Genomic DNA, 13,777 nt, shown 5'->3' on the forward strand with positions numbered 1-13,777 from the left:
TTTTTCTTTATTAATTTTTTATTAAGCTTTTTAAATTTCATACATTTCCCACTCAAATCCAGAACCCTCTCCTCCTTCCAAGCTTCCCCCATCTTCCACCAAACTCTATGCACTCTGCCATACAAGCTGAGTCCTATTAATTCAGGTGTTTGTACCCAAATGTCCTTCAGTGTAAATACATCCACTAGAGTCTAGTCAGCCCATCTAGTGGTCATATGTAAGTCATACTCTCCCTCACCCAGCAGCAACCAGTCTCAAATAGTTCTCAATCTAGTGTTAACCTATTGCTCGCCTCCCCTTTGGGCTCTTGTTCAGTTGAGCTAACATGGGTCCCGCATTGGATGCCACCACTGCCGCACATGAGGAAGCCTCCATTGGCCTGGACACCTCCACCTCAAATGTTCATGAACCAGCCCTGGCTCTTATAGTCTTTCCGCCTCCTTTTCTGCAATGGTCCCTGAGCCTTGGGTGGGTGAGCTTCTATATAGGAATCTCATCCTACACTCTACAGTCTCTTATTCTCCAAAGTTTGGTCAGTTGAGGCCTTCTGTAACGCACTCTAATGTACATGGAAGCCTCAATGGTGAGTTGAGGTGTGCATTAACCCTCTCTCTACTTATTCCACTATGTTCCATGAGCCTTGGTTGTAGAAATTCGACTGTAGATGTGTCACCGAGTACCGGGCATCTCCCAGGTGTATGTTCTCTATGGCTGACTAGATGTGCAACTCTGTGGTAGCCTCCATTTGTTGCAAAAAGAAATTTCTTTGATAAGTGCTGTATGGCATGTTTGTCGCTCTAAGGGAGGTCTCTTCTATCTGGCACTGCATTCCCTTCCAAGTAGCTCCTAGTTACATATGCATTAATGTTCAGACACTCTACATACATTTCTCATAGGGTTTCTAGGGCATCACTTTTCCCTCTAGGTTTCCTAGCCCCCAAGAGTCACTCATTTCTACTCTTTTTTCTCCCTTCTGGCCTCCCTCCTTCCTCCCTTCCTAGTCACAGTGCCCCCATTATTCCCACCCTCCCCCAATACCTCTGGACTCCTGCCATCTTTCCTGACTTCCCTCCCTCCCTCCCCCACACCATGGTCCCTTGCGTGTCCCTCCCTCCTTTCCTCCCTGCTGATTACTCATAATTTTTTCCACCTCCCTCAGGTAGCATCTGTTCCCTACTATCTCCATTTCAGGTTCTTTTCCTTTACCTCCATGTGTCTTTGCCTTTACCTGGCTCCTGGTGTTACTTCAGAATTTATACACTCACATTTAAGGGATTGGTGCTACAATCCATAAATGAGGGAAAACATATGTTGCTTGCTTTTCTGCATTTGTGTTATTTCACTTCTTGTAAGACTCTCTAGCTCCATCCATTTACCTGAAAATTTCATAATCTCATCTTATTGCTGAGTAGAACGCCATTGAATACCACATTTTCATTAGCCATTTGTCAGTTGAGGGACATCTAGGTTGTTTCCATGTCTTAGCTATTGTGATGAGAGCAACAACAAACATGGATGTACAGGTATCTCTACATTATAACAAGTCCTTTGGGTATATGCCAAGGAGTGTTATCACTGGATTATATGGTAGGTTCATTTTTAGTTTTTTTAGGGTTCTCCACATTGCTTTCCATAGTGGTTGCATGAGTTTGCATTCCCAACAGAAGTGAAAAAGCACTCCTCTTTCTCCACATCCTCTCCAGCATTTGGAGTCTTCTGTTCTCTTGATGAGCACTCCTCTTTCTCCACATCCTCTCCAGCAACTGGAGTCTTCTGTTCTCTTGATCTTGGCCAATCTGACTGGAGTAAGATGAAATCTTAAAGCGGTTTTGATTTGCATTTCTCTAATTACTAAGGATGTTGAGCACTTTTTAAAGTGCTTCTTAGCCATTTTCATTTCCTCACTTGAGAACTCTCTATTTGGGTCTATCAACCATTTTTTTATTGGGTCATTTATCTTCTTGTTTCTTTTTTGAATCCTTTGTATATTCTGCATATTAATCCTCTGTCAGATGTGTATCTGGTGAACATTTTCTCCCACTCAATGTGTTTCCTCTTCCTTTCCTTAGTTTTTTTCTTTTGCTGTACAGAAACTTTGTAATTTAATGAGGTCCCACTTACTGATTTTTGACCTTAGTGCCTGAGCAGCTGATGTCTGGTTTAGAAAGTCCTTTCCTGGGCCTATGTCTTTGAAGGGTGCTGCCTGTGTTTCCTTCTAGCAATTTCTGAGTTTCAGGTTTTATTTTGAGGTCCTTGATCCACTTGGAGTTGATTTTTGTTCAGGGTAAAAGATAAGGGTCAAGTTTCATTTTTCTGCAGGTGGAGAGCCAGTTTTGCCAGCACCACTTGAAGATGCTGTCTTTCCTCCGTTGTGTGTTCTTAGCACTTTGTCAAATATCAGGTGGCTGAAGTTATATGAACTCATGTTTGGGTCTTCTATTGTGTTCCATTGATCCACATGTCAATTTTTGCATCAGTACCATGCTGTTTTATGATTTAAGATCTGGTGTGGTGATCTCCCCAGCATTGTTCTTTTTGCCAAAGATTGTTTTGGCTATCTGGGGTCTTTTGTGATTCCATCTTGTCAAACTCTATGAAGAATGTCATGGGTATTTTGAATGGGATTGCACTGAATCTATAAGTTGCTTTTGGTAAGATGGTCATTTTCACAATATTGATTCTACCAATCCATGAGCATGGTAGGTCTTTCCATCTCCTAGTGTCTTCCACTATCTCTTTCTTTAAAGTTTTGAAATTTTCTTTGTAGAGATCTTAAAGGTCTTAAGTAAGGTTAATTCCAAAAGTTTTTTGAGCCATTGAAGAAGGAAGGGTTTCCTCTAGTGCTTTTTCTGATTGCTTGTTACTGGTATATAGAAAGGCTACTGATTTTTGTATGTTGATTTTGTATACTGCCACTTTACTGAAAGCATTAATTAATTCTAACAGCTTTTTTCTAGTGGGATGTTTTTTGGAACTCATATGTATAATATATCATCTGCAAATAGGGATAATTTGACCTCTTCTTTTCCAATTGGTAATTTTAATTTCCTGCTCTTGTGTTATTGCTCTTGCAAGAGTTTCAAGTACTATGTTAAAGAGAAGTGGGGATAGTGGGCAGCCTTGTCTGGTTCCTGATTTCAATGGGAATGCTTCCAGTTTTTCTCCATTTAAGATGATATTGGCTATAGGTTTGTTGTATACAGCTTTAACTATGTTGAGGTATGTTCCCTCCAGTCTTTCTTTTAACATAAATGCATGTTGGAGTTTGTCAAATGCCTTTTCTGCATCTATTGAGATGATCATTTGGTTTTTGTTTTTAAGTCAGTTTATATGTTTTATTACGTTTATTGACTTAACAAATGTTGAACCATCCCTGCATCTCTAGAATAAAGCCGACTTGATCATGGTGAATGATCTTTTTGATGTATGCAGTTTGCAAGTATTTTGTTGAGAATTTTTGCATCTATGTTCATTAAGGATATGGGTCTATAGTTTTCTTTTTTGTTGTGTCTTTAACTGGTTTTGGTATTAGAGTGATACTGGCTTCATAAAAGGAGTTTGGGAGTTCTTCTTCTGTTCCTATTTTTTTAAATAATTTAAGCAGTATTTGTTGTAGATTTTCTTTGAATATCTGGTAGAATCCTGCTGTGAATCCATCTGGGCCTGGACTTTTTTTTAGTTGGGAGGTTTTGTATTACTGTTTCAATTTCCTTATTTGTTATGGGTCTGTTTAGGCTGTTGATCTCCTCTTGGTTTAACTTTGGTGGTGGCTATAATTTTAGGAATTCATCCATTTCTTTTAGGCTTTCAAATTTAATAGAGTATAGATTTTAAAAGTAGTCCCTTACAATGTTTTGGATTTTTTTTTATTTTGGTGTCTATTGTGATATTTCCCCTTTCATCTCTGATTTTGTTAATTTGGATTTGCTCTTTTCTTTCTTTCTCTCTCTTTTCTTTCTTTTTTTCTTTCAGTTAACTGGGATAAGGGTTTATCTATCTTGTTTAATTTTTCAAAGAACCAGCTCTTATATTCATTAATTTTTTGTATTATTTTCTTTGTTTCTATTTCATTTATTTCTGCTCTGAGTTTTGTTATTTATTCTCATCTACTAGGTTTGGGGTTGGTTTATTCTAGCCTTTCCAGAGTCTTGAGTTGTATTGTCAAGTCAGTTTACATGTACTCTTTCTGATTTTTGATGTAGACACTAAGAGCCATAAAGTTACCTCTTAGGAGTACTTTTAGAGTGTCCCAGAGGTTTTGTTGTGTTGTGTTCTCATTTTCATTTTGTTCCAGGAATACTTTTATTTCTTTCTTAATTTCTTCTTTGACCCATTCATGCATTATTCAGGAGTGTGTTTGTTTAATCTCCATGTGTTCATATATTTACTAGAGCATCTTTTGCTGTTGATTACAGCTTTTTAAAAATACTTTATTTATTATTTTTATTTATTTTATGTGTATGGGTATATTGCCTGCATGCATGTAAGTGCACCCATGTTGTGCAGTGCCTGCGGGGGTCAGAAGAGGATGTCAGAGTCCCTGGAACTGGAGTTGTGGACAGTTGTTAGCTACCATGTGGGTGCCAGGATTCAAACCCACATCTTCTGCAAGAACAGCCAGTGTTCTTAGCCACTGAGCCATCTCTCCAACCACTGATTATAAGTTTTATTACACTATGGTCTGATAGAAGGCATGGAATAATTTCAATATTTTTGCATTTGTTGAGATTTATTTTGTGCCCCAGAGTGTGGTCAATTTTAGCATAACTTGCATGAGCTGCTGAGTAAAAAATGCATTCTTTGGTGGTTGGGTGGAATATTCTGTATGTATCTATTAGGTCCCTTTTATATAATATGTCATTTAATTCAGATGTCTGTCTGTTTAGTCTTTGTCCAGTGACCTGTCTATTGAAGAAAGTGGGGTATTAAAGTCGCCCACTATCACTGAGTTTGTGCCAATCTCTGTTTTATAGTTCTGGACTACTGATTTTATGAAATTAGGTGCTCTAGAGTTTGGTGCATCAATGTTCATGATTGTAATATCTTCTTGGTCAATAGCTCCTTTGATTAGAATGAAATAACCCTCCTTATCTCTTCTGATGAGTTTTAATTTGAAGTCTATTTTGTCAGATATTAAAATTGCAACACCTGCTTGCTTCTTAGGGCCATTTTCTTGGAATATCTTTTCCATCCTTTCACTCTGATAGTGTCTATCCTTGAAGGGGAGATGAGTTTCTTGAAGACAATAAAAAGACGGGTCTTCTTTCTTGATCCATTGCACTAGCCTGTGTCTTTTGACAGAGGAGTTGAGGCCATTGGTATTTACTATTAATATTAAAAGGTGCAAATTGTGTGCTATCATTTTAATTTCTTTGTGTTTGTGCCCTATTTTGTGTTTCCATTGATATACCTTTCTTTATTTTCTTTCTGTACCCTTTTGGGCATACTTATTCCTTTCTTTGGTCCTTTGTATTGCTTCAAGTAGTCTCTGTAGTGCTAGTTTGGAATACGTGAGTTCGTTCAGCCTATTTGTGTCATGGAAATTTTTCTGTTCCCCTTCAACCTTGATAGATAGTTTTGCTGGATAAAGTATCCATGGTTATTTAGAACTGGGAATACTTTATCCCAGACTCTTCTGGCTTTCATAGTTTGTATTGAAGAGTCAGCTGTTCTTCTAATGGGTTTTCTTTTATATGTAACTTGTTGCTTTTCTCTAGCAGGTTTCCGCACCCTCTCTTTGTTCTGTACATTTAATGTTTTTACTATGATATGTCATGGGGAGCTTCTTTTCTGATCCTATTTGGTGTTCTATGTTCTTCCTGTATTTGTATGGGGATATCTTTCCTTAATTTCGGGAAATTCTCTTTTATAATCGTGTTTAAGATCTGTTCAATGCCCTTGGTTTGATTTTCTTCTCCTTCCTGTATGCCTATAGTATGTAGATTTGGTCCTTTCATGCTGCCCCACATTTCCTGGGTACTCCATTCCTGTTTTTGTTTTTATTTTTGTTTTTGTTTTTTTCTAATTTTGCATAGTTTTTGCTTAAGGAGTCCAAATCTTCAACTTTATTCTCCAGTCTTGATATTCTGTTTTCCATTTCATTCATTCTACTTGTGAGACTTTTTCCTGTTGTTTCTACTTGATTTATTGAGTCTTTGAGTCCTATATTCATTTGCATTTGGGTTTTCTTCAGTATTTCTATTCTTTAGTCAATTTGCTTTTCCAAATTATGAATTGTTTTTGATATTTCATTAAGCTGCATATTTTTATATTCTTGAGTCTCCATCAAAAGCTTATGCCTTTCTTCTTTGAGTTCTTTGCATTATCTGTGTTTTCTTGTAATTCTTTGATCATGTTTATGATTGTTCTTTTAAATTCTGTGTCCTGGGCTTCTATAGGGTGGTTTTCAATGTTCTGCCCTTCTGTAGGGCTGGTGGGTTTTGTTGGGGGTCATATTTTCCTGGTTTTTCATGTGGTTTTGCATTGCCATCTGGGCATATGGATGTTCTTTGTTGGTTACGTGTTGAACAAGAACTTCTACTCTGCTCTTTTTAAATTTAATTTTGGTTCAGAGTCCTGGGATTTGGGTTTAAGGAATAGGAACCAACTTGTTAAAGAGGCTTGCAGGGACAGTGATGAGAGGAATGGGGTACCTAGTCCTCCTGTGGAGCATGAGTTGGAGCCAAGGCTGGGCCCACCTGTGAGAGAGGCCAGACCAGCAGAAGATGGGGTGGGGGTAGATTGGCCTGTGAGAGAGGCAAGGAGGGGACAGATTATAGGTGGATGAGAGAAATGGAGGAGGGAGGCAGTGAGCTTGTTCCAACTTACCAGAGTCCTGGCTGAGCAGATCTGTCTGCCTGATCCTGAGGCTGACTTACCAGGGTCCTAGCTGAGGAGGTCTGTCTGCCTGATCCCGAGGATGGGAATTTGCCAGTGAGGGGGCCTCCTGCATGATAACTTAGGGATCTATGGCAAGGTGGGTGGTTAATCTGGTTTGGAAAAGTAGTCCTGGGATTTGGGTTTAAGGAATAGGAGCCAGCCTATTAGAGAGGCTTGCAGGAACAGTGATGAGAGGAATGGGGTAACTAGTCCTCCTGTGGAGAATGAGTTGGAGCCCAGGCTGGGCCTGCTTGTGAGAGAGGCCAGACCAGCAGGGGATGGGATGCGGATGGCTCAGACTTTTAATAGACAGTTAACGTAACTAGCCACAACACACAACAAGCCAATATGGGTAAAACAACCCATTCTTTGCAATTCACCTCTGTGCACATGGCTTGTTATTTACACAGATTTCCACTTCATTTTGACTATGAGCTCATGTCCCTAATAAGGGTGTTTTGAATTATTAAGAGTCAAGTGGCTGAGCTGTTCTTTTAGAGAACCTAGGTTTATTTTCTAGCAGCCATATATGGTGGCTAATAACTGCCCATAACTCCAGTGCCCTCTTTTGGCTTCCATGAGCATTTGTATGCAAATGATATACTTACATACATTCAGGCAAAACATTCATACACATAAAAATAAATAAAAAGTCCACAAAGTTCTTTATAACTTCCTGGAAGCCTTTTTAGTTTTCTCATGTGTTATATAGTTTAAGTAGTGTAGAACATTTTTACACAGAAAGAAACAACTTGAATATTGTCAATGTTGCCTTCATTGACAAAATTCCCTTCTAAGTCAAACCTACCACTATTTATTGCCAGCATTAGAATCAAAGTTGGCATGGATACATATCTGTAAATAACCTTAAAATAATATTCTAAATGTAAATAAAATAGAACAGTATTGTAGCTCAATGTATAATTTTATTAGCATCAAAGAGTAAAAATAAGTCAAAGATCTTTGAGGCAAGGATTAATAACCAATCTCTCTGGGTATTTAATAGCAATAATATTCTATACAAAACAACATTAAATGAACACCCAAATGACAAGTGAAAAAGCAGAAAAAAATTACAGGTAATCATCAAAGTAAATTTACTGAAGGTCATAGACTCTTCTTGGATATATTACACTGAAGAAAACATTTCTATTTAATGGGAATGGCATGCTGGGGGAAGGCACACTGGTTTAATGGGTTGGATGGTGCATCCTCTGCTGACTGTTGTGCTCTCAACCAATATGCTCCCATCTAATGGCTGCTGGTGGACATGCTGAAGAAGCAGTGATTCAGTTCACTACCAGTGGCCTCTCATACCCTGACTGTCTTAGAGAATAGATTTATTATGTTCATCAGTCCAAAGCAGGTGGGCTGACCCAATAATTTATTTACTTTATTTTCCACACACAGACTAGTGGCTTATTAATAATTTAAGGACAATGTGGTGTAAGGATCAATTTTGTAGAATAGCTCCAGAGTTATCAGTTTATGTGTTCTGTCATGGATGATGATGACATCAAAACTGGTCACATACTGAGGTTAGGCTAATCACACTGCTGGCAACCCCAAAAGGTGCAGCTCCTTTGGCTTGAAAGCAGAGTTTGCACCATAGGGATGGCTCAGTGGGTAAAGGAACTAGCCATAAAGTCTGATGACTTGAGTTTGATCCCAAGAACCCATATGATGGAAAGAGAAAACTGACTCCCAGAAGTTGTCCTGTGAACTTTACATGTACACTGTGGCACAGTCAGGTATGTGTGTGTGCAGCCACAAAATAATAAATAAATAAATTAATTAATTAAATAGATAGATAGATAAATAAGTGTAATTTTTAAAATTAAAAAGAAAACAGAGCTGTCCATATAACTTTAGGCTAACACCTTCCACTTTTATAGTGATAGCATCTGTTTTCCTAAAGACACATCCTTGGCCAAGGATTGTAAATGGATGGAAATGGTTCTTCTTGAGCTCCCTGTAGGGTTCACTAAACAAGTGGTTCTTTACTTCCTGCCACTCTATCTCTGGAAGCCCGATGTTTAACTTTTTCTTGACTTTTCAATTACTTATATCTTTCAAATGCCCTAATTTCTTTGCTTCAAATAGTGAGAATCAGTTTCTGTGATTTGGGCATGAGAACAAACAAAAGAACTTTAAAATTTTTGATTAAATGTTCACCCAAAGACCTGGTATTTCCAGGATTCAATGGTATGTCTTTTTTATTATTATTACTATTGTAATAGTTTACCAAACAGATACATCTGAAAGTAGATCAGTCAAGTTTAATGCATTTACAGCCACATTGAAAGCTAAAGAAATGCCCAATTTAGTCAAGCTGCTTTGCATAGACAAGGTACTAGTAATGGTTAGTTATCTTCAATGCTACATTCTATTCACTGCCAGCTATGATTTCATATCCAGGCAGGGAAATGGGTATGCCCTACCGAATGCCACAGCTCAATAAATTGGATCAGCAGAAATCTGGAAGTCACACAGCAGCCAGCAATCCTGATGCTTTTACTCTCACAATGCACCTCTGATCTTTTCCTGCCCATTTTGACTACCATCATTCTATTAAAACAACTACCATCAACGTTTTCAGAACCATTACCATCACCTTTGTAACATGTGGTAGGAAAAAACTGGAAGATAGTCGTCTATTTTTTAAACATTGGTATATTTCTTTCTGTCTCCATCCAGTTCTCATTGCTAGCCTGAAGGAGAAAGAACAAGGAAGAAATGTAGCAGAGCAAAAATCTGAAAATGCTTGGTAGTCTTCCAGGGTATTTTTTCTAAAGAACTAATCCCCACAGCCCAAAGATTAGGTACAGACAAGGTATCTATGCAGGAATCATGGAAGGAGCGTGATTTCCCAGAAACACACACTTCCTGTAGTTAGGAAGACACGTTGAATAACAAGCACAGAGAGATCTGAGGATCCAAATAGAGGGGACCTTGACCTACTTCCTAGGCATAGCCCCTGGAGAAGCTGAAGTCCTTCAATAAAGAAATAACTATCTTTGCAGGATTTTCAATGCCCCAACCTTGGTAGAGAGCCCCTGGATCTGAAGATCCATGTTGAAAAAGAAATGTCTAATTTTCTGCACTAACCTGGGATTAAGAATGAATAGATGGTTCAATAGTCAGATGGTCTCATTCTCACTCAAAAGTTTAGTGTTATATAAGACCCTGGGACTACAGCTTAAAGAAACAGAAGGAAAAGAGTAATTTATAACAATGTGCTGGATAGTTTCAGTTGTCAACTTGGGAAGAGGGAACCTCAATTGACACATTTCCTCCATCCAATTGGCCTGTGGCCATGCCTGTGAGGCATTTTCTTAATTGCTAATTGATGTGGGTGGGCCACATCATATTATGAGCAGTGCCATCCTTGGGCAGGTGGTTCAGGGTTGTATAAAAAGCAGGCTGAGCTCAGGCCAGAGGAGCAAGTCAGTAAGCAAGCAGTGTTCCTCTGTGGTCTGTGCTTCAGTTCCTGCCTCCAGGTTACTTACTGCCTTGAGCTTTTTCTCCAAACCCCCATGATGAAGGACTGTAACATGAAGGATGAAATAAACTCTTTCCTCTGGGAGATGCGATCATACAGCTTTACAAAAGCAACAGAAGCCAAATGACTAATGTTAGAGTTTTCCCCCAGCCTAATAAAATGGGAAGCTTGAATTAGAAATTAATTTGGGAAAATAAAGGAAATAATAGTAAAGGAAAAGAAGAAAAAATTTCAGAAAGCATAAGGGAGTTTATTTCATCATTCATGTTACAGCCCTTCTACTTTCTTAAATGTACCAGTTCAGTTTTTCTGAAAAACCACCTGCTGCTACAAACTGTCTTTAAAATGTTAGAAAACCACTGTAATCTTTTCATAAATATACAGTAATGTTTGAAAGAAAGCAAGGAAAGACCACAGGGGTCCAGAAAAGAGGAAATGGAACTATAATTAGACTAGTAGATGCCCTGGGTTTAATGGCTGCATAGGGGGCAAGAGATAAGGACTTGACTTGTATAAAGTGGAGTAATGGAATTGAATTCTTTGCCTAGCACCAAGGCCTATGCATTAAGCTCTAGCAACTAGAGCTTAAATGAAAAGGTAGGTTATAAAGATATACATATGCCTTATGGCAAAATGTGCCACAAAAAGCAATTTGTAAGTACCTCAAGTCGACTCCAGGTGAAAAAGAAAATATATCAGTACAGTTTCTTCACTGGTATAAAATATTTGAGACTGGGTGATGTATAAAAAGAGATTTAGCATTTCACAGATTGGAAGACTGAAAATTCAGGCCTAGGCAGCCCTGTTTGTTAATCCTTTGGTGAAAGTGCCCTTGACTGAGTCACACTGTGATAGATGCCATCAGGGTGGAACCTCATGTGTGAGAAAGAGATCACACAGCAAGACAGGGAGTTAGAATGACTCAGGTGCATTCTTTTATATCAGTTCAGTTTCATGGAAATTCTAATCTCTTCTGTGGCAGCACACCCCAGTAGCCTAACTATCTCCCAATAGACCTCGCTCTAAAGTTTCTACCACCTGAAACTGCCACACTGAAAGACAAACCTTTAGCATCTGAACCCAAGAAGACAAACTACGTCCAAACCATAGCAGAACTTAATAGAGAAAATAGACTTCCTCATAAGTCAGACCCCAGCCCTAAACTGTGGCGTTGGAATACATATTACCTAATTTAGAAAACCCAGGCTGATCATCTGTAGTTGTTACAGGTTTGAACAAATCTGGGATATAATGCAGTTCTCTACAATGTAGGTTGGTAATCTATGGTCAGAAGGCAAAATTTGTTTCATAAAATCTGTGACCTCAGAATGCTTGAAAAATACCAAGACATCTTTAATGACATATGAAAATGATGTAAAATTCTGATTCCTTTGTATGATTAAAGTTCTCCTTAAATATGTACTCATTTATGTATTATCTATGGCTGATTTCACTATAACACTGTCAGTGGCAAGTAGCACGGCTTCATACTGCTTCTCAGTGCACCACACAGTGATATCATATCACAATGATAAAGTCACAGCTTAGAAGCATTTTGAGTACCATATATATTGTCCTGCTGTCTTAGACCATTTTATGCTACTGTAAGGGGTCGCTAGAAGGCATGAGATTAAAAGATGCCCAGGACTGGAGAGATGGCTCAGTGGTTAAGAACACTTGCTGTTCTTCCAGAGGGCCCAGGTTTGATTCCCAGCACCCACATGGCAGCTAGCAACTGGCCATAACTCCAGTTCCATGGGATCCAATACTCTCTTCTGACCTCCACAGACGTTGTATGACATGGCTACACTTACAATATACACAGACTTTATATTCATACACATAAAAATAAAAATAATAGATAAAATATTTTAATAAGAAGATATCCAGAGAGAGAGAGAGAGAGAGAGAGAGAGAGAAAGACAGTAATAGAGAGAGACAGAGAGAGAGAGAACAAGAGAGGAGAGATACAGAATTTGAAATTTTTTGCTTTTTTTGAGACAAGATATCATGTAGCCTAGGCTGGTATTGAACTAAAGCTCTTGTTTCTACCTCCCAAGTGCTGAGATTACTGGTGTTTTAGTTTGCTTTCTATTGCTGTGATAAACACCATGACCAAACACAACTTTAGAGTTTATTTGGCTTACAATTTCAGTTTATAATCCATTGTTGAGGGGAATCGGCTTAAGAACTCAAGGCACGAACCCAAAGTAGAAACTAGGAATTCTCTTTCCTGGCTTGCATCCCTCTGGCCTACTCAGCTAGCTTTCTAATACAGCCCAGGCCCACCTGCCCAGGGATGGTACCGCCTACAGTGTACTGGGCCTTCCTACATCAATTAGAAATCAAGAAAATGTCCTTACAGGCAGATTTTCAGACCAATCTGATAGAAACAGTCACTCAATTGAGGTTCCCTCTTTCCAGCTATGTCAAGTTGACAACCAAGATTAGTCATCACAATAGGCATGCACCATCATACTTGTCTTGAATTTGGCTTTCTAGAATAAGCCTACTCCCACAAACACAGAATCAGTTCATTGACTCTGCTTTCATGGCATAATCGCCTTGCTCTAGGCTTCACCTCCCAGTGCTGCTGCACTGGGGATTAATTTTCCAGCACATTCCTTTAGGGAACACATTCAAACCATAGCACATACCAGTGTATTGCATTTTATTTGTTACCAATGTACACTTTTCACATCGAAACAGAGCAAAGAACAAAGAAAACGAAGCAAAAGCTAGACTTTAATTATTACATTTTTAAGGTAGAATGGAAAGTGGATCATTTGTTAACTAAACTAAAAAACATTATGTTTTATACACTTGAATTTACGCTTGGTGTATTAAAAGAATAGAATATATATTCATAGTACCAGACTACATGATTATCATACACTCTTCATAATGTGAAATAGTCTTAAGTAGTTAGAAAATTTAATCCTATTAGGGAATAATTTCTTCACAATGAGGCTTCAACTAAAGTTTCCAAGTGGTTCAACTGTTAAACAAGTGCTATGGTTTGAATATGAAATGTCCCCTACAGGCTGGTGTGCTTGCTCACTTGGTCACCAGATGGTGGTACTGTTTGGGGGACAATGAAACTCTTTGGGCAAGGGGACTAGCTGGCAGTTTGGGGGCCACAGGGGTGGGGCTTATGGTTTATAACCTGCTGTGGTTCTGGCCAGGGGTCTGATCTGTGGAACATGGAACAGGCTATGCTGCAGCCATGCCTACATAGTCACAAAACTGTGAGCCAAAATAAATCCTTCTTTCCTTAAGATGCTTCTGGCCAGGTATTTGGTTACAACAACAACTAAAGTAACTGTATATACCAGGCAAGAAAATCTATTTACCATTTGTGGCTTAATTAAATTTTATTTAATTGCAGTAGCCAAA

This window comes from Nannospalax galili, unplaced genomic scaffold (genome assembly GCF_000622305.1).
Source record: "Nannospalax galili isolate Female #2095 unplaced genomic scaffold, S.galili_v1.0 scaffold800, whole genome shotgun sequence".
Classification (NCBI taxonomy): Eukaryota; Metazoa; Chordata; class Mammalia; order Rodentia; family Spalacidae; genus Nannospalax; species Nannospalax galili.